At 41.4% G+C, this 21629-nt stretch overlaps 1 protein-coding gene across 2 annotated transcripts in view; it reads left to right on the top strand.

Annotated features, from left to right (window-relative positions):
- Positions 1-1713: 1713 nt before the first annotated feature.
- Positions 1714-21629, top strand: part of CAB39 (calcium binding protein 39) — an 84428-nt gene continuing 64512 nt past the window's right edge. The window contains exon 1 of one of the 2 annotated variants that reach the window (XM_041765340.1): positions 1714-2072. The gene's annotated coding sequence lies outside the window, so the exon portion shown is untranslated. Of the gene's footprint in view, positions 2073-20715; positions 20848-21629 lie in introns of those variants that run through there. The other variant, XM_041765341.1, reaches the window with a different exon arrangement.

Raw genomic sequence — 21629 nt, 5'->3', positions numbered from 1 at the left:
TGAGATTTTTACCTATTCTGAAGACTCCCAAAATTCTATCTCCAGCCTGGACCTCTCCCCTAAACCCCAAGACTTCTGTATCTGGCTTCCTACTTGGGTTCAAACCTAATATGCCCCCAGATGTATTCCTGGGTTCCTCCCTTCCTGTCTACTTCTGTTTAAATCATCCTCAGTTTACCAACTGTATCTTCCAGTTGCCTGAGAAAACAAAAACCAAAAACTTAAAAAACCAGCAGAAACCTGTCAGCTCTACCTTTTAAATGTGTCTAGAACCTGACCATTTCTTTACTCTTCCACTGCTACCATCCAGGACTGAGCCTGTCTTCTCTTGACTGGATTATTATTATTATTTTTTTTTTAGATTTTATTCATTTATTCATGAGAGACACAGAGAGAGAGGCAGAGACATAGAGAGAGAAGCAGGCTCCCTGCAGGGAGCCCAATGCAGGACTTGATCCCAGGACCCCGGGATCACGCCCTGAGCTGAAGGCAGATGCTCAACCACTGACCTGCCCAGGTGTCCCTCTTGACTATTTCAAAAGCCTTCCAAGCAGTCTCTTGGCTGAAACCATCAGGTCCTTCAGGCTGGGCATTACAGCCTTTGAAAGTTTAGCCCAAGCCCTTTCTCTGCTCAAAACCGTCCAAATAGCTTCCCATCTCATGCAGAGTGAGAACCAAAGTCCTCAGTTTGTTCCATTTGTCCTCTTTCTCCCCTCCCCTCCTTCCATGCAAGTGCCTTGTTGGGCTCCCTGGTGTCCCATCTCAGTGCCTTCCTCCTTGCTGTTCCCTCTGCCTTTCCATACACAGAGCTCTTTCTTCTTGTAGCTGCTCCCTGCAGGAGCGCAGTAACAGTATCTTCCCTTCTCTCCCCTCCTTGGCCTGTGTTGTTTGTCTCCATAGCCCTGGAAACCATCCCATGCCACTTGCATACAGTGGTTTATTTGTTGCAGGAGCAGGGCCTGTTTTGTTCACTTCCCCACCACCTAGGACACACGGGCTGGCACACAGGGGATGCTCAAAAACGATCCATTCAATCACAAGTTAAGAACAAAGCCACAAAATGAAACAAAAACCGTACATGCCTGGCATTTCTAAGTAGAAGACTCTGCTGTCAGAGCTTTGCAATGCATTAGCTCTTTCATTCTCATAAGCCTATGGTAGAGTGTGTGTGTGTGTGTGTGTGTGTGTGTGTGTGTGTGTAAAGGAACCCAGGCATTGGGACAGGAAATAATCCACAGAGTGGGGCTGGAGTTTAAATCCTATTCATCTGGATCATTCCATCACTTTCTGCGCGCTCTCTCAGAGGATGCTAAATGAATTGATCTGTCCCTCCCCAGCATGAAAGAATCCATCTACACAAAGTCGGCCCTTGCTTTTTTAGGAAAAAAAAAAAAAAAAAAAAAAAAAAAAAGCTTTGCTCACAGCTGAGGAAGCGGCGGCAGAAGGCGGACCCAGGGTTCCTCCGGGAAGCGCGCGGAGCACCAGCACGTGAGCGGCAGGTGGTAGCACCGCGGGCCTCCCCCCGCCCCCCCCCCCCCCCCCCCGCTCCGGCCGCGGGCGGGGACCCTGCTGTCCCGAGTCCGCCCGGCCGCTGGGGGGCGCCCGAGGCGGAAGGGGGCGTTGCGGCACCGCCCGACGTCGCGCCTCCGGCGGCTGCGCAGTGCGTACGTCAAAGCCGGGCTCGGGCCGGGAGCGGGGAGCGGGGAGCGGGGAGCGGCGCGGCCTGGGAGCGAGCGAGCCTGCGGGAGCCGGCGAAGGCGAAGGCGAAGGCGGCGCGGGGCCCCGCAGCAGCAGCCGCAGCCGCAGCCCGGGCGAGCGAGCGAGCGAGCGAGCGCAGCAGTGCGGCGGCCGCCGCGGGAGCCCCTGGGCCGCCGTCCGCCCGCGCAGCCGCCGCCGCCGCCGCCGCCGCCGCGGGAGCCCGTGGCCGGGAGCAGGAGCGGGCGGAAGACAACGGAGGGGCCGAGCGCCCGAGCCGCGCCGCGGGGACCGAGCGAGCAGCCCGAGGCGGCGGCGGCCGAGGACGGGGACGGCGACGACGCGGAGGCGGAGAGGGAGCCGCCCGGCCCAGCCCCGTGAGTGACCCCCCGGCCCGGCCCGGCCCGGCCCTGCCCGGCCCTGCCCTGCCCGCGGCGCCGGCCCGTCACCGGCCCCGGGGCTGCCTCCATTTTCTCGGGTGGCGGCGGCGGCCCGCCCTCCCCGCTCTCGCCGCTCTCCCCGCTCGCCCTCGCCCGCGCGGCGCCCAGCGGCCTGCGGCCCGGGGCTCCCCGGCCTCCCTCCGCGGGGGGCTGGCGGGGCTGGCGGGCGGGGGCGGGCGGGCGGGGAGGGCGGGCCGGGCCAGCTGTCACTCCCGCCGCAGCCGCGGCCCCTCGCTCCTGACCCCCGCTCCGCTTCCCGGGGGACGCGGGGACGCGGCCAGCACCTTTTGTGATCTTCCTTTCGGGGTGGGGGGTGGAAATGCCTGACTGACTTCTGGCTGGGAATCGTGCGGCCGGAGCCTCCCCGGGTGCCGTGGAGCCAAAAGCCGAGCGCTGCGCGGCGGGCGGGTGGGCGGGCGCCGTGGCCGGTCCGCGCCGGAGGGATTCGAAGGTAACCCCCGCCCCCCCCCCCCCCCGCCCCGAGGAGCTTAGGCTCTGCCGTGGGGGAGATAAGCCCAGCACACAAATAGCCTCGGAACCGGCGACGAGGCGGTACGTCCCGTGAAAGAGCTTCAGAGTGCTAGAAAGGCACCCAGGGAAGGGCCGGGCCGGACCCGATCGATCGATCACTTCCTTCCGCCCGGCAGAAATCTGGAGGGCTTCCTGGGCGAGGCGGGGCCGGGACGGGCGTTGAAGGCCCGGTGCGGTTTGCAAGAGGGCGGGTGGGGACCGGGCGGCAGCGAACCCAAAGATTTAAAAATAAATAAATAAATAAATAAATAAATAAATAAATAAAAGGCGTGGTCTAGAAACATGGGTGTTAGTTCAGTTGCCTGTGGCCAGTCGGGGAGCGAAGGGGTAGGGCTCCCGAGGTGCTGCGGGGCCAGATCCTCGGCCCCCGTGTAGGGGGCTGTTGGGGTGGTTCTAAGGTAAACTCCGCGCTCATGGCTCAGTGACTCATGAGCCCCGGAAATGTGAGCTGGGAGGTCTCAAAGGCGCTGTTGGGAAAGGGAGAGACGAGGAGGGAGGCCCAGTAGACAGTCGACGTTCCGTGCCCTGAGCATAATGCAGCTCCAGATCGATTTTGACAGCTACAAATAAATTCACGTCCAGGCGAAGCGAAGAACCTTTTGCAAAAAAAAAAAAAAAAAAAAAAAAAAAAGCTTCATTAGATACCGGGCTCTTAAGAGGTAATGGAAAGATGCGCATGAAATAAGCTCGTCTGCACAGAAGGCGTTTCTGTTGGTGCGGTTCACTGGAAAAAACAAAACAAAACAAAAACAACAACACAACGCATCAAAACTTCTTCCACTGTGTTAGTGTGTTAGGTGGCTACGCTTTGGAATTACTGAGCTAAGCCTGACTTCTTTGAAAGGGCATTCTGTAAGGGCAATCTAAATTGATGACTTTAAAAAAAAAAAAAAAAATCAGGTTGTTACTAATATTCCGGGGCGGCAAGTTGGGACATAGAACCGTTTTAAGGAAAGGTAAACATTTCTTTATTAGTTTTTAGTTATGAAAGTGTAGGAGAGTGAGAAATGAAAATCTAGCTTGATTTCTGTACATTCCCCCCCCCCAAAAAAAGAATTACTAGCAGATAATTAGCTGTATTTGAAGTCTAGAATAGATGGTTTGTGGAAGCAGCTTAGAACTCATGTTAGTTTCTTAAACACTTGTTTGTTGTTTTGTTTCTATGATACGTGAATGTCAACTTTTTTCAGTCAAGAGAACCTTGTAAAATGCAAGAGGTCCTGGAAAACATTTTTTAAAAGATCTTCTGTAATCTTACCGCTTAGATTTGGTTGCTTTTAACATTTTTGCATACTTCCTTTTCAGTCTTTTTATGCTTATTTTTTTCTTGCATAATGAAATAAAAACTGCATGTATGTATAAATATTAACATTTTTGTTCGTTGAATATCTTTATATAAAAACATTTTTACCCAAGTAAGGAAAGTCTTAAGCATATTCTTTTTTTTTTTTTTTTGGACAGGGTTGCATTTATTTATCTCAGATAAAATGCAGTATTCACGCTTAATAACTGCAATGGTGGGCAGAACTTCTAAAGGTGTCTTGTTTGAAGTATATTTATTAACCTCTTTGTAGGATTTAGGTCTTATTACTTATTGAAGAAAGGTTTTATTGGGGGGGGTGTCAGCATCAGATATGGAAGAGATTACACATTTCTGCTTATATGAGTGGATATACTTTTTAAAAAAACATGTACTTTCTAAAAAGATTTTCTTAGTTGCTATATCTCCCATACAGAGTGATATATCTCCCCGTCTCCCCTAACCCCTCTTCTAAAAAACAGTCTTTATACTAAGGCTATCCGTATAGATTAACTACTTTTTGATCATGACATTACAAAGATTCTATATGTAGTTTTTCTTTTGGCGTTTCTTTAGTAAAATATAGAATTTGGTGAAATAATTTGCTGCTATAACAAAAGGGACTTTGTTTTGTTTCTCATTTCAAGACAGTTCACTTTAGTTCATTAGCATTTCAGACTACAGGTTCTTGTTTAAACCAGTTTTTTTCCCTTTGCTTTACATTCTAAAATCTATTAGTGGGATCTTGGTTTCTGTTTCTAATCGCATATGAAGAGATGTTGAGTTAGATTGTATAAACTTTCATAAAGCTAATATAAAAGAATAGTTGGGATGCCTGTGTGGCTCAGCGGTTGAGTGCCTGCCTTTGGCCCAGGGCATGATCCTGGAGTCCTAGGATCAAGTCCCACATCTGGCTCACTGCATGGAGCCTGCTTCTCCCTCTATGTCCCTGCTTCTCTCTCTGTGCGTCTCTCATGAATAAATAAATGAAATTAAGTACATGAAATCTTTAAAAAAAAAATAATAGTTAAGAAAGTTTAATAGGTATGCAGTTTGCTTTTATAATTTGGTTTTATTTGAATCTTTATTTTTACATTGCAAATGTATATACCACAAAGCATCATTTATTGCTTTTGAATATTTACTAAATATTTTTTCTTTGATCAACTTTCATAGTTTATGGATTTCTGTAATTACTGCCATGCATTCCTAGAGTTTTTTCCAGGAGGGATTGATTATTGATCATTCGTAGTTTTGCCATATACCATAAAAATACAGACATAAACCCACATCCACCTTCAGCACACAAAATATTAAATCCAGTATATGGTAGACTTTCACTTCAGGTAGTGTCTTCTGGTTACCTTTTTGATGGTATTTCTATTTTACAAATCTACTTTCTCCTTTTCCATGGCTCCTTTTAATTAGGAATTTGATTTTATGGTTGTTGTCTGGTAGTGATGATAGGTGGATTAGCATGGATAACAGCAAAATGTTGGTAAAACTTTGTTGTGTTATAAAATTGTAGGAAAGAAGATCAAGTCTCTGAACCTGTAGGTTAGATTGGGACTTTTGCTTTATTATTACTAAGGTTAAGGATCTTGTATTTGTGTGAATGCAGATCAAGCCAAGTAGCCTAAGACTTGTGTAACAAGTTAGTCATCAGCCTGTAGTTTGGTTTTTACTGGAAAGAAGGCTGCTGTTGGGGCTACCCAAGGGCCACCCTTAATTGAAGAAGGAACTGAGCTGAATGAGAGTTCTTCCTTTGTGTGTGTCATCATTCTAATGCTCTCCTACTGGACCCCATCACTGCCTTTATCAGTCCAGAGTATTGATGGCAGAGCAGAATGAGGCAGACATCTACTACCAGCAGTTGAGGCAGTAAACGTTAAATATTCTGCTTCTGCTTCTCAGGCCTTTCCAGAATCATGAGAAGAGTTATTACAGGACCAGTGACAAGACACTAGACTGATCGTGATGAAACGAAGGTTAACAGATTGTTGCCATTAGCATTTTGTTTTGGGATTTGTGTGTGTACTTGTGTGTGCATGTGTGTAGGTATCATTCTCTACCTTCCTGAGCTTCCTGGCTCCACTGTGCTTTTAGGAGTGAGGGGATGGTGGAATTGTGATTTATTAGCAACTGTGATGTTAAGCTGGCAGAGGAAGGAAGAATGGCATGCAGAGAATTGCAAGAGGTTGGTCAGGTGTGAAGTGGCCCCAAAAGAGGGAGGTAAAGACTGCCCTAGCTATTTATGTAGGCATGTACCATAATACAATGTGTCTAGCTTGAGATTTTGATACTCAAAGTACAGTGGTGTTGGTTTGAGTTTGCTTATTTTTATGTATATACGTATTTTCACATAGTTAAAGAGACTAAGAACGTCTCGCTAATCAATATTTAGTAGCAATGTGGTTTTATATGATAATTATTCCTTGGGAACATTATCCAGAGGATCACTTGTTGATGACTAAGGAAGTATGATAAAGTTGAAACATCACAAGACTTTATTTTGATAAAATACTCAAGAAACAAAATATACCTTTTGTAGCTTGATTTGAATTAAGTTGCTACTTTATAACATTGTCTAATGAACTATAACTTGTCTCCTACAGGGTAGTGTTCACATGTTACTCATGGTTCTCTAGCTCCACAGTGGATTCTGTATCCACTGTATTTGGGCTCCAAGAAGAAATAGCAAGAACACATTTCTTTTTACATGTCTCCAGTTAAGACCCACTCTAGGACTTACTTCTGAGAGGCAGTATTACAGTGCTTACAAGCAGTAACAGACTCCCTGTAACCAGATTACCTGGATTGTTGAATCCTCACCTGTCCTGTGGGCTCTATAACATTAGGCAAGTTCCTCCACTTCTCTGTAGTCTAGATTTCTTGGACAGGTGTGATATAGACCACATCTGAGAAAACTGTAGGGAGATTAAATAAGTTAGTACTTTACTACTAAGGTGCTCATACCGAATGCTGATGGTAAGTTCTCTGATGATGGTGACGCCACACTGACTGGTTCAAGGGGAAGAAACGTGAGAATTTTAGAAATGCTCTGGTCGGATGGTTCTTTCTGCAGATGGGGACACAGGCCCACCTGAACTAGAGCAGTGAGTGGCTAACTTTGAGCTATAACTGGTGGGGCTTTCTACAAAGTGGAGTCGCCTGCCCAGAGTTGTGTGACTTATTAGCCACAGGACTGAGCCTAGAGCCTGCCTCTCTTCATTCTTTAGCTTGCTTGAAAGAAATTGTTTTGTACTTTATGCAGTAATGTCTTCTTTGAACCTTTTCGCTAACATTTACGAAGATTGTATTCACATATTATATGCTCTTTGGCACGTAATCCTTTTTTAAAGGTGTTTATTCATGTTTGTAATTGTGATGTAGCTGGCAAGTTTCTTAGGGGTGGTAGTATAAAGTTAAAAGTTGAAATAGACAAAGAACCAAGGGAGATAGACAAAAATAAGACAAATATATTCCTCTATAGGGTCTTGGTTTTTTTGCTGACCGTTTTTGATTTAGTACTTCAGAATTAAGGTTTGTAAATAAAGTTTAATGTGGATTTTAATAGGTTTCCAGACTATAACCACGTGATAGTACAAAATGAAATAGTTTGTTCTACATGCTTTGGTTGTATAGAGTCCTCATTTGATTGGTGGTTTCTAGTTTTAGTTAGGCCAGTGGGTAGTATTTACTTCTCATAGTAGTCCTGTAGAGAAATGGGGGGCCTTTGTTACCCTGCGCAACACAGAAGCCTGGGAATTGGAAGGCCTGGGCTGGGTTCTGACTCAGTGACTGGGCAGGTCACTCCACCTCTTGGGGCTTCTTTAGTCATGCCATTATCATGCTAAGGGAACCAGGCTGAAAATCCCTGGTCTCTTTTGTTCTTCTTCTCAGTGATCCTGTTTATAGACTTTCTGATTTGCTGACCCCCACCCTCTGCCCCCTTATATTAGGTACCTCTCCTTTTGCTTGTGGTCTTTAAGTTAGTTTCTTTATGAGGGCTCTAGATATGGCATGTGACCATGCTTTAACATCATTGTCTTCTGGTTGGTCAGGTACCTGGTCTTCCTATTTCACAGCAGCATGTTAGTTCTCTGCTTCTCGTAATGTAGTATCACAATATGTATTTTCAGAATTTCTAATGTACTTAACGAATAAATGGTTAAGAACTAAATGTCATCTGCTTGTAAAGTACAAGCTTAGTCAAGTTAATGATTAACAAATCCTCAAGCTTTACATGAGTTTCATTGTCAACTTTTAAGTATGTTTGCTGTGAAGTTCTATAAGCTCTTTGTTTTGGGAAGAGGAAACATATTAACCAAAGGCAAGGAGAGTAGAAAAGTGGAAAGGACCAAAATGTAGAATCAAATGTGAAGATGTGAGGAACATGCTTAAGATAGTATTCTTTGGCTGTAATTGATACTAATCCTCTAAGAAAGGTGGTGTGCTGGCTTAGATCATAGGATTATTTCCAGCCCAGCGTTCTGTCACTGATAAGAGGGCAGCTATGCGCCACCCCTGAGTGTTCATAACTCCTAAACATCTATTATGAATTAATTTGTTCCACAGGCAGTTTTTACAGCCCATTATGCTGAGTCCTGTTCCATATGCCAGTTGCAAAGAGTTCCTAGTCTAGGTAAACAACTCTGCCCCTCTGCTGGCATGTTATCAGCCAGTTAGTTCATTTACTTCTGAATTCTCCAGGCAAGGGACAGAAACTCAGGTCACCAGGATGACCTTTCCAGATATTTTGGCTGTTTACAGTATGTGTGAGTTTTAGGTTTTTCTTATATGTATGTTTTGTGCAATAAACTGTAATTTATTTGAATTGCAGATTTTTTAAATCTTTTTTTTTTTGTATCTCTGCTCTTCCCTCTTTCCCACACTTTGTGTTTTTAGACTCTAATATTATTGTTCCTGTAAATGTTCATTAAATGACAGAGCTATGTAATATTCTGACAAAACTGCTCAGCAGAGATATTAACCAAGATATCTTTTTTTCTGTATATTTTATTTATCTCTGCTATATTTGTGCTTATTTGAAAGTTTACATACTATAGTAGCTGAAGTTTATTAGGATCTCCCTTTTCCGGATATCGCTTAAAACTGTGTTTTACAAATTCTGTTTTGTAGAATATTAGTCTTATGAGAGGTTAACTGTTAGAGAAGTTTCATGATAAAATTTAAGTTGGGGAAAACACTGGGTTAAAAACAGTTAATTACATTTTAACTTTTGGTAGTGATTGTGTTACTGTTTTTCTGCAGAGTTTGTCAGTTTTTTTTTTTTTTTTTCTTTTTTTTTTTTTTTTTTTTTCTTTTTTTTTTTGTTTTTTTTTTTTTTGTTTTTTTTTTTTTTGTGTTTTTTTTTTTGTCAGTTTTTAATAATGTACATTGTGGCTGTCCAGGAAGGAAATATAATATGCAGCATTTCCCAATTTGCTAAGTTTATTTGGTCACAAGAACACCTCCTTCCCCAGGAAATAGTCCCCCCAAAGTCTTGAAGGAGGATTCTACTGGAATACAGTTTGAGAAACCTTATTTACATATGTTTTACATATCCATATGTAGTATGGAATTCAAAGCATTTGCTTGTTGATTGGGATGATTACTTATATCAGGTTTGGATCCAACTAAGGTTGGAATAATCTATTTTCAGTTTTGTTAAGTAAAAGAATGAGTACTTTAGCTAAGTGGCTTTTCAAGCCTTTTTTTTTTTTTCAACTTCAACCCACAGTGAGAAATTACATTTTTGATCAGTGACCCAGCACCGTACATAAACACACTGTCAAAACTGAGAAAGAACTTTCACGAAACAATACTTAGTTAGGCCTTCCTGTGTACGATGCGTTCAAATACTTTTCATCCTGCTATATTTTTTAACATGTTATGAGCAACTAAACCAATGCATCATGTAATTTGAGAAACACACAGATTACATGAGTTTATAAATGTCTAAAGTGATGTTGGGAAAAGCCCCTGGAGAGACTGTTAGAAAACTAAAGCTCAGCATAGAGATAAGAAGAGAGACTCTAGCCTTGGAATTCCTGTATTTAGATTCTGGTGGTATTTTGTTGGGCGAATGTTTAATGCCTCTTCTGCCTCAGCTTTCTCATCTGTAAAATAACAAAAGTAGAACCTGCGCAGAGTAGTTGTGAGACTTCAGTGAGAAATGCTTTACATAACATGCCTGATATGCTCTAAGTGCCCAGTCCATTTTAGGTTTTGTGATAACTGAAGTTCTAAGACTCTCTACTGCACCATACTCATATTCAAAAAGTATTTTAAGCCTTTGAAAGTGTTAAAGCAGCCTTTAGTGAACCTGGACTCTTTTGATCTGTAGCTAGATGTATCATTTTTTCTGATACCAGCTTTCTGGGATAGTTTTATAGTCAAAAGGACTCACTTAAAGTTGTTTTGCCTCATATTTGCGAGTGGACTCACATTTGCTGAGCTTTATGCTATGTTATTGTATATTTTTTAAACCATTCTTTTTTTAACAATATCTTAAATTTAGAATAATCTTGCATTATAACATGTCATCAAATGTAAATATGTACATACCTATGTCAGTGATTAACTTAGCATTTTATAGTTTAATTCACTAAAAGAAAGCGGCAAAGTAAAAGTTGCTATTTTCTTGTTTTATGCTCATTTCTGCAGTTTTTAAAATTCCCCTATCCTCGATATTTTATATTGCAATTGGGAGTTTAATTTTGTGTCCTGACCTGAGAAAAGGACATTTAGAGGGGATGAACAATGGTGGGGGCCAGATCTAGTTTGTAGACTGTTACTATTGTTCTGAACATAGCTGGCCACCTCCTACATTTATGTCACCTCCTGAGGCATTGACGTTGTCTGTCCCTGATTAAATGTTTCTGTCGGTTTCTTTTATTGCCCAAGTGTCCCTCACTAGGGCCTGGAGTTGCTGAAATGAGAGGTTTTGATGGCATCATTGAGGTATACCAGTTCAGTGTTAAGGTAGCAGAGATTTGCTACTTGTGTAAGCAAAAAAAAAACTGAAGTAAAAAGAATAATTGCTAACATAGCATCTATATGTTACCTGCTGGTATAAATTTGAAGACCTCTCTAGCTTAACCTCATTTAATCCTATAGTAACCCTTTTTTCATTTCCATATTTCTAGGTGAGTAAATGGAGAAGAAAGAAGCCAGGTAATTAGTCTGAAGTCATATAGCTAGATTGGAAACCCTGGTCCCAGAGTGTACACTTGAAACCCACTAAACTCTGTTGCCTCCACCACAAAATACTGGGATGTAGAATCATCCTGGAACATAGGGAATTTCTGTTACAGAAACACGACTGCAAGTTTTCTGGTCAAGATGTGTGAGATCCTAGGACACTGAGAGAATGTTCATATTACTGATTTGCTGTCTGTGACCTTTGAGGAGCTGTGAAGAGAGGGAGCTGTGCAGGAAGATAAGAGATGCTAATGTACTGTTTTTCCAAAAAAGGGAACGGTGTAATCCACAAATCATAGAGACTGAAATTGATGTTGATTGCTGGGCATATTCCAGAAGGGAGTGAGTTCTTAGCAAAGTGTTGATTTCTAGAAGCTACCAAATACATTTTATTAACTATTTCCTTTTGTAATAGAATTCTAAGTGTCTTAGATAAGGATGTAGGCAGGATACAGATATCTGTAAGGATTCATAATTTCATTCATATTTGAGATTACCTGAAAAATGTTAAAGCGTATGTCAGAATATATTTTCTAGGACTTGAAGTCATTTTGATGTTTTTACAAGATTATTTTACTTATTTTCATTGCATTAGAATATAAACCGTATAATATGTTTTTCCTAAGTGCTATATAGCAAGCACATTAGTCACAGATTCAGTGGCCCACATCCCCGTGCCTTGCCTTCTCAAGTAGGCAGGAAGGAACTAGAACTGGTAACATCTTCCTGGTATGTACACACAGCACAATAAATACTTTCTAGCTTTATATTGTTAAAATTATTCATCCTTATTCTTTACAATTGGTCATAACCCATTTGTTTACTCAAGAGCTAGTTTTGCTCTCTTATTCCCGAACACTGCGTAGTGTGTGATTGGAAGCTGCGTTGATGGGAAGAGGGCTGGACAATAGACTGCATTCCTTCTTCACACAAGGTAAAACCTCAGGGGGATGGTGGTGAGGGTGAGGCATATTCGTTTTTTCTTGTTTATCTTATAAAAGCTGCCCCACTTTTAAATATAGTGAAAGGTGGGACTCCTGGGTGACTCACTGGTTGGGTGTCTGCCTTTGGCTCAGGGTGTGATCCTGGAGTGCTGGGATCGAGTCCCGTTTCGGGCTTCCTTCATGGAGCCTGCTTCTCTCTCTGCCTCTCTCTCTCTCTCTCTCTCTCTCTCTGTGTCTCTCATGAATAAATTAAATCTTTTAAATTAATAAATAAATATAGTGAAAAGACAGAGAGATGAGTCTGCTTAGCTTAGGCTATTGTATATAAACACCCCATAGGTGTGTGGAAAGGGCAAAACTGTCTTTTACAGAGGCTTTTTTTGTTGTTGAAAGGAGGAAGGAATAAGACATAGAAGGAGCAAGACAGAAGAGAACATCCAGAAGGAATTGACCAGAGAAACATTGGGTCTGAGTGTGTCATGTACAACTTTGAAAGATCTAATGATGACAGTGGAACTCGTTGCTTTTCAGAACTGTCTTAAGAAATGGAGCACTTGAGGGGCACCTGGGTGGCTCAGTTGAGTAAGCGTCTGACTCTTGGCCTCAGCTTGGGCCATGATCTCAGGGTCATGAGATCAAGACCTTTGTGGGGCTCCAAGCTCAATGGACAGTCTGCTTCTCTTTCTCTCCTTCCCTCTCCCCTGCCCCTCCCCCCTATACTCACTCTTCCCCCCCCCCCAAATAAATTTTTTTAAAGATTTTATTTATTTATTCATTAGAGACACAGAGAGAGAGGCAGAGACACAGGCAGGGGACAGAGGGAGAAGCAAGCTCCATGCAGAGAGCCTGACTCCAGGATCACACCCTGAGCCAAAGGCAGACTCAACCACTGAGCCACCCCGGAATCCCCCAAATAACTAAGTTTTTTAAAGAAGTGGAGCACTTGAATAGATTACTAATCATGGAATGTATTAGATACAGATTAAGTGCCATGGCCTCCCAACCAAAAAAGTGAGTGGAGCTCTGGACCTGGATGATACAGAAAGTCTAAGTTCTCTTTAAAAATTTAAAAAGTCTTTTCAGTACACGACCTCATTTATTCTAGATCCTAGAAGAATAGAAAAAGATAACAAAATCATATTTATTTCAAAACTAGCAAAAACTCTTAAAAACCTGATAGAATATAAGATTGGCAACCTGATATAAGACATTACAAAGGAAAAATACGATGTCTCAGTTTCATTTATGGAAGTAGTCATGAAAATCCTAAGCAAAACATCAGCAAATGATTGAATAGGAAATTCTCTTAATTCAAGAAGGCAAATAACATGTAGCACTTGGTATTTACTGTGTGCCAGGCAATCTGATTATCTCAGTTAATCCTCCCAACAACCCAACAAAGAGGTTGTTATTAGTTTTATTATTACCCTCATTTTACAGATGAAGGAATTTAGATCAAGAGGTAAAATAATCTGCCCCAGGATAAATTGCTAGTAAATCACAGAGCCTGGGGTTTCGAACCCCTGGGGTCTGGCACCAGGGTATATTGCCCCTTTGTGCTGTATCATCTCAGAATTTGCCAAGATAACAATGCTAATATACCAGTTCTTGATTATGAGGTCTTTAAGAGCTGGTAGGAGATAAAAGGAATATCTGTCTTAAACCAACATCAAACAGCCTACCAATGGAAAAACTGGTAGAATAGAAAGTGAAATAAGCATGCCCAGTAACATGATGATGTTACTGATGTTTGATACCATCCTGGCCAATGCAAGAAAACCTCAAATGTAAAACTGGTAGGAAGAAATGGCAGAAAATAGCAATATGTGCAGATGTTACAATCTTAAACCTAGGAAAACCAACGGAATGAACTGAAAATAAGAGTTCAGTAAGATAGCCATATGCTACATATTTAAAAATTGGTAGCATTTTTCTTTCTAGCCATATCCAGTTATAAAAATGAAAGATCTTACTATACAAAAATGAAACACCTAAGGTAAGGGAGATCTATATGAAATAGTTTGGGATCTCTATAAAGAAAACTATAAACTTAATTGGCATAAAGATCTGAGTAATAATGGAGAGATACCATGTTCTTGAATGTTAAGACTGAATGAATGGTAGGAAGCAAGAAAATTTCCAAAGTTAGCATATTGTTAGCCAGAAAGTAAAGTCAGATTTCTTAAAAGTTAACTTAAGAAGCTCAGTAAAAAGTATGTATGTGACTACTACACGATCTTACACTGAGGAAAGAAGAGGGGTTATTTGGCATAAGATTTTTAGATAATTGGTTATCTGTTCTTTGGGAAAATCAGTTTTGATAAGCAAGCTGCACTTTATGAAAATTAATTTGATGGAAGAATGAGTTTAAAAACATAAATTAGAAGAACATTTATATGAATATTTGTCAGACCTTTGGATGAGGAAATATGCTTATTTTCATTGCTATCAAGTGATCAAAAGGGAAAAAAAAACCTGAGATAAAGATATGAAAAAAATTTTGCATGATGATAGACCAAGGGTTAATATTTAGTTCAGTACAGCAAAAGCTCATACAAACTGGCAACCGCTGTTTATTAGTAAATGCTACCCTGGATGTTTTAGTTTGTTAAAATTTTAAGTCCTGCTGTCATTTTATGTAGAAAGTGTTTTGCTCAAAGGTTTTAGTATATATCTCTTCCAATGGCAAAACTGGGGTTCACACTTGGGTCTGCTGAGAGCTTATCCTCTTAGCCCTTGAAACATGCTGTTTTTCAAACATGTCAGATGCTAAAACTGGGTAAATGAACAGTGAGCTCAGGTAGTGGCTAAATAAAAGACAAGTAACAAGGGGGATGTTAAAGTGTTTTTTTAGGTGGTAATAGGTGCAGTGAAATAGAGGTGGTAATAGGTGCAGTGAAATAGAGGTGCAGTGAAAGGGAGATAAGGCAATTTCATATACTGCCCATTTGGCCTTTCTGGGAAATATTTTGGTCCAATATATGTCCAGATTCTTAAGATGTTTCTTTCATGTAAGCCAGGAGAAAATAAAATAAGAAGTATTTATATTTTATCCTTACTACAGGGAATCTCCAGTGTCTTTTATTTTTTAAGATTTTATTTATTTATTCATAGACACAGAGAGGCAGAGTTATAGACAGAGGGAGAAGCGGGCTCCTCATAGGGAACCTGATGCAGGACTTGATACCAGGACCCGGGATCATGCCCTGAGCCAAAGGCAGACACTCAACCACTGAGCTTACCCAGGCGTCCCTCCAATGTCTTTAAAAAAAAAAAAAAAAAAATCCAGCTGTTTTATTGATTATGGTGATGGCTGCACAATTCTGTAAACTGTTGAAACTATTGAATTATATACTTTAAGTGAATGGTATGTAAATTATATGTCAGTAAAGCTGTGATTTTAAATTAGCTATTTTAGCTATTGCGTAGAAGAAAATGGAGTTTGCTTCTCTGAATCATTGAATTGTGAAAGATGTTCAGACAAATTAGATTCTTCCAATTGATGCTGCACTGATTTTTTTGCTGCACTGATTTTACTGGAATGCCTTGTTTGATGCAACATGATAAACCTGAAGAAGGTGAAATTAGTGTTGAGGATACCCTAGTGGTCAAAGTAGAGAAACCTTGGTAGTCCAGTGAAGTCATCTTTTAGCAGGAAGCTCAGAACTTTTATGGTTTCAAGTTTCTCAAAGTCAGCCTTAAGATCACATGCTTGGACTTTAGGAAACACTTTACACCTCATTTTTATTTAAAAGTCATATGTGCACACAAACACACTATCTCACTGTCAGTTTTCCTGTAGTATCCTACCTTGTGAAGATTATATGAAGATTGCCCTTGATCTCTAGGGATATACATGAAATGTGCTTTTTGTAATTTTCAAATGCAGGGTTACATAAGTCAGGGTAAAATAGCTCAGAGTTTGGGGCAGGGATACGGAGCAGGGAGTGTGTTGCGCTCCTATTGAGGTGTACTGGGCTCTTGCAGAAGTTAGATCAGTTAAATCAGCCTGTTCTGATCCTTTCAGCAACAAGAGCATGGTGGGATGAGTCAAGATAGTATTTCACCTGTAGGGGAATTGGCAACTTGTTGACCACCTGGCCTGGAGCAAAGAATATTTGGTGGGAAGTGAAGAGTTAAGGTTATTCTTGTGACATGGCCATATTCCTCTATAAACCCAGTGAATTGTAGATGTTAACTGATTTGAAATACCAAGTATTGCCAACAGAGACTTATTTTCATCACCACTAATAAATATTTGTGTGCGGGTGACTCTGCTGGAGGGAGGGTGCTTTGCCCTTGATCAGGGGAAGTGAAATAGAAAAATTGGCTGGTTCTAGAGGAGGGAAGATAGCCACAGTTTAGTATAGGTGATCAAAAGCCCTGTTTGGCAGGGAAAGTCCAGGTTTATGCCTCTTGTCCCTACGTAATTCTTCAGTGCATCCCCCTTCATTCCCCAAATTGTCCTGGTTAGAATTACATCCTCTAACATTTAACAGTTGCCAAACTAGCTGATTCTTGACACACACATCCCCCCCCCCCTTTTTTTTTGACGTTTTAGAGCACAAATCTGTCAGATCCTCAAGTAGCTTCATTTTGAGGCCCTAGTTCTGGAGCCATGGCAGTTACCTGGTCCCTCTGGAACCAGGAGGATTTTTCATTAGATTGCCTTGACTTTTCTGTCTGAATGAGAGCTATGATGTTCTAACTCTAAAATGTTCTGCTTTGCCTCAAGTCAGACACTGAGACTGTCTGAATGTAAACACCTTGTTTTCGCCCAGATGCCCTCTTCACTCTCCCTCCACTGCTCAGGAACTACTACAGAAGAGAAGTTACGGAGTTCTAGTTGTTAAATGGTTGTTCTTGGGTGCCATTTAACTGCTCAGGGAAGTGATACACCACTCTTCATACATTTACATTTATGTAATTTTCTAAGTCTTAGAGCAGCAATATCCAAAGGGAAAGATCAAGAGTTACACAAAATCATCCTGAGAGTTCAGTTTAGGATGGCTAGGGAAAAAATGCATTTAGTTTGTATTTCATTGAATAATCTTGAACATTATTCTCAATTTGTGAGAATAAACAGATACACGTGTTTTTACATTGTTATTTTTTTTCCATATTTCTTCCTCTGTCATTTAATGACACATTTCAGATCTTCAACTCTGAATGCAGGTATGCAGACTACATGCAAGAATAAAAGACAGTGCTGGTCTCAGTGTTCACGAGTCGGGTGTTGGCCCTCTGAAAGGTTAAGAGAGAAATGTCTGAGTCCTGCCCTTGTTAGAGCTGCCTTTCTGGGGCATAGGACAGGAGCACTGATAGCTTACAGGTAGCCCCCGTGTTACTTGGAACTCTTGTTTGTTCCAACAAGGTAGGGATTTAGTGAAAGCTTATCTCAGGAGTCAAACACTGGAAGTGTGGGAAAAGGCAGCAATGCACCCAGGTCTTCACCAGCAGTCAGGACCAGGAACACAAACTCCATTATGACTATCCATTTGCTACTCCGTTTCTCTGCTTACTCATCTTCTCTGTGCAGACCAGCCTTCTCCACCTGACAGAAAGCCTGGCCAGCGACATTTTGTAGATGTTTTTCATGTAGCGTCAGCCCTGCCATAGAGACTTTAAGGAGAAGTCTCTCTTCCCCTCTAGGTTCCTTTGTTTGGGCCCACAGGACTCTGGTTCTAACAGGGACTACTGCACCTCCTATGGTAGCGATGTTAGTGGTTAGTAGGGCCGGGCAGTTGCCAGAAGGAGATGGTGTTTTCCCAACTGTGAAGATTATTGGGGTTCTTATCCTCCTCTCTGGTTTGTTGAGGTGTCCAAAAATAAGTTCAGATGAACTTCTTGATTACTGTCTGCCCTCAGGCCACATATTCCTTCCTGTTCTCATTTTGTCCTTTATCTCATTTTGCCCTGAAAAGCGTGCTCTTTTTCAGCTCTGCACATAGATATCCTCAAGGCCCAGAGGAGTCTCTAAAGGACTGGATCCCAGAACCCCAAAGGAATTCCATCCCTGCCTAAAAGCTATTGCACTGATAGTCCCTCAGCAATCCCAGAAATACACAAGAAGGGATTGGAATGTTTGCTACCCAAGGGTGGAATGTGCTCCCTTGTTAATCTGCTTTTAGTCTAAAGTACCAGGATTTGATTGGGTAGCATTTTGGTTTCTCATCATGTGCAGTTTGTTTACATTTACTTTGTGCCCTTTGCCAGTCACCCTTCCACCCACCCTCACCCCGACTCATATTCTTATTGTTTTCCTGATTTCTGAGAAAGATTAGGATAGAATATAGAAGTTTGAAAGTACAGCTCAGCTCTTTTAACTTAAGAATGGTATGTTTAACACTAGTTGAATACACTTTATATAACTAGTTTAAAAATATTTTTCTCTAAAGGCAGCCATTTAGATCTTAATGTCCGCAAGGCCTCACACATAATAGAGGCTTGAAAAATATGTTGAATACACTTGGAAATACTTTTATTCATTCTTACTTAATAAAAGGGCCAATGGCAGGGATTAAATAGGTCTTGTGCACTGGAGTAGGAGCTGCTCTTGAGCCAGAGTCGTGCTTGACACCCCTCAACATTACAGGGGAGGCTGAGGCCATTGTTACCACAGGTAGGAATTATTTGACTGAAGAAAAATGGTAGAAGCCTTATTTTACTGTACTCCATACATGTTGATTGCCCTGGTACACTGTCCTGTTTGACTTAATTTAGTAATCTCTCCCAGACAGGATGTCCCCTTGCAGGGTCATGTATTTTCACCTGAACAGGAGAATTAACACACTAGGTCATACAGTATTTAACAATTTTATCATGGTGGTAAGGTTAAAAGCCACACCTTCATGCCAGAAATAGTTGTTCTTTCATGTTCCTTGCTTTCCAGTTGAAGGAAATAAAACAAGTTAGGGGTATGTTTCCTTTTCTTTGCTTTGCTCTTATGTCCCCTCCCCCTCTACCTCCCCACCCCCAAAGAATTTCTTAAGGAGCAAAGGAAAAAATAATGAAAGGCAAATAGAATGATTCCTGGGGCAGGGTGAGTACACAAATCAGTGCATGTCTTTGACACTAGCTGGTTGGGGACCACACCTGTGGCTCAGAGTTTTAGTGGCCAGAACAAAGAAGAAAACAAGATTGGTTGCAAAACTGTTCATGAGATAAAAAACACATCAGGGCAGCCCGGGTGGCTCAGCGGTTTAGCGCTGCCTTCGGCCCAGGGCGTGATCCTGGAGACCTGGGATCGAGTCTCGCCGCGCGTCGGGCTCCCTGCATGGAGCCTGCTTCTCCCTCTGCTTGTGTTCTCTGCCTCTCTCTGTGTGTGTCTCTCATGAATAAATAAACAAAATCTTAAAAAACAAAAACAAATCAGTCGCTTAAATAAAATAAAATCTTTCCAGGAACTGAGACCCTGTGGATCCATTAATACGGGATCTGAGTCCTTCGTACATTTCTCTCAGTTCTGTATGGTGCCTGTAAAAGTGAAGTACCTGAGTTCAAGTTTAAGCTATTTTAGTATAGAAACATAAGGAATACTATTAGGCCAGAGTACAGTTCAGTTAAATCATTACTTTCTGATGCTCTGGAGCTTTGGAAGTAGCCCTCTGTAATTGTTCATACCACTGAACTTTTTATTAAAATTGGATACCAGAGAAGTCCAAGGTTATAGTTTTCTAGTAACCACTCTGCTTTAACAGCTGGCTTAGCTGGCCAACAGCACCGATATTGGCCTTTGAAGATTAAAGAACTTGATTTCAAATCTGGTTGTATAAATTGACTTGGAGGCCAGGACAGTGTTTTTCCTTGGAAAATAGTTTCTGTATTTAACATGCAGATGTATTTATTTATTTATTTATTTATTTATTTTTTTTGCAGATGTATTTAATGTCATAAAGTAGTAGTTTAAAATTTTTCATTAAATTTCTGACACTGAAGTGCAGTATAAAAAACTAATAGGAATGAGATGTTTAGGCTCAAGGAGAGATGGACCCTCACTCACCTTCCTTGGACCTTAGAACAAGGTTTAAAGGCCACTGTCATTTGCATAGCTAATGTCACTGTAGTCTGGAAAAATTTCAAAGCCTGCATCATCTGTCTCCCACTGGAACGAGCTCACCCTGTGCATCCCCCTCCCCACAAGAACAGTTGTAGACAGCCTAGTTTTAATTAACATGAACTTCCTGTTTGAACCACCAAGATTTGACAGGTTGGCAATATAGTTAGCAAGAATCCAAGCATTTGGAAGATAAAGTTAAAAACTAAGAAGATAGATTTTCAAGGCCTGCACAGAAATAATAATCTCTGTATGGTGTTTGTTGGTTTTGGTTTTTTTTCAGATTTATAGAGCACTTTCACAAATAATATAGTTACCACATTCACTTGAGTTAGTAGATTATTTTTCCAAAATGGTAAAGGAAACGGAATCTCCTATTCAAAACTTTTGTAGAAGGAAATACATTTTAAGTGTTAAGTAATTGCTCCATCTGAGCTCTTCTTGAATTTTTGGGGCCTCTACCTAAACCTTAACTTTTTGGACTCCCATGGATATAAGATGTTTTTTTGTTGTGTATTTTAGATACAGCTTTCAGATTAAAAAGCAAGTTTTCCATTGTGACTGTATTGTGATGTCAACACTCACCTGGAAAGCACCACTCCATCAAGTGTGGAATGTTCTTTGGGCAATAAAAGAAGGCATGTGATTATTCTGTAAACAGCCCTTGAGTTTACAGTAAGTTTTTTTAAGTTCTGCCTTCCTTGTCACTTGATACTTTATTATACACCAGCCCTGGATAAAATTACAAAATAATTTTTGTTTTCTTAATTCAGATTGTTGCATAAAGCTCTCCAGTCAATTGTAATACATTTTCTGACTCTTACTCAAATTTATCCTGTCTACAATATGCAGCTCAAGAAGCATCTCCTTAGTTGAAGTCTGAGATCTTCAGCCCCCAGTACTGTGTCTGTCCTCTGAATTTGCTGCCCCTGTCACTTATTTGGGTGTTTTAAACGGGGTCTGGGGGCATGCAGTAGTCTTCCATAGATTTCAGTCTTTCTCTGTGCGTGCCTTGTCTCCCCAGTCCTTGAACAACTCTTAATGAATGGGTACCACAGGATGACAGGTGGAAATGAGGTGCTGACTTGTTCACAGAAATCTTCTTTGAGTGAGATGTTCTACACAGTCCTCTAGGAAGCCCTAGAACTGTGTATTCTATGACTCTAAATGCTTCTGCTAGAAAAAGCCCATTTACATTAAATACCACTGTATGGTGGCCTTTGAGCAGTTTAAAAGGAAACAAACTTCAAATCTCCAACTATGGTGCTTCAACTCAGGCTGGTTTTGTGGCATGTTTGTGCTTTCATGGGCATTTGGCCAGAACAAAAATAGCAATGCTGGACCTTGAAGGAAAGTGATTTTCCAGGTTTATATCTGATCCTTTAGATAGAAGTTTGAAGGTTGTAAATTTTCTTTTTCTTTATTTTAAGATTTTATTTGAGAGTGCACACACAGGC

Source organism: Vulpes lagopus, chromosome 8, assembly GCF_018345385.1.
Source record: "Vulpes lagopus strain Blue_001 chromosome 8, ASM1834538v1, whole genome shotgun sequence".
NCBI lineage: Eukaryota > Metazoa > Chordata > Mammalia > Carnivora > Canidae > Vulpes > Vulpes lagopus.
The sequence above is the reverse complement of the archived record's forward strand: the minus strand, read 5'-3'. Positions and strand labels throughout refer to the sequence as shown.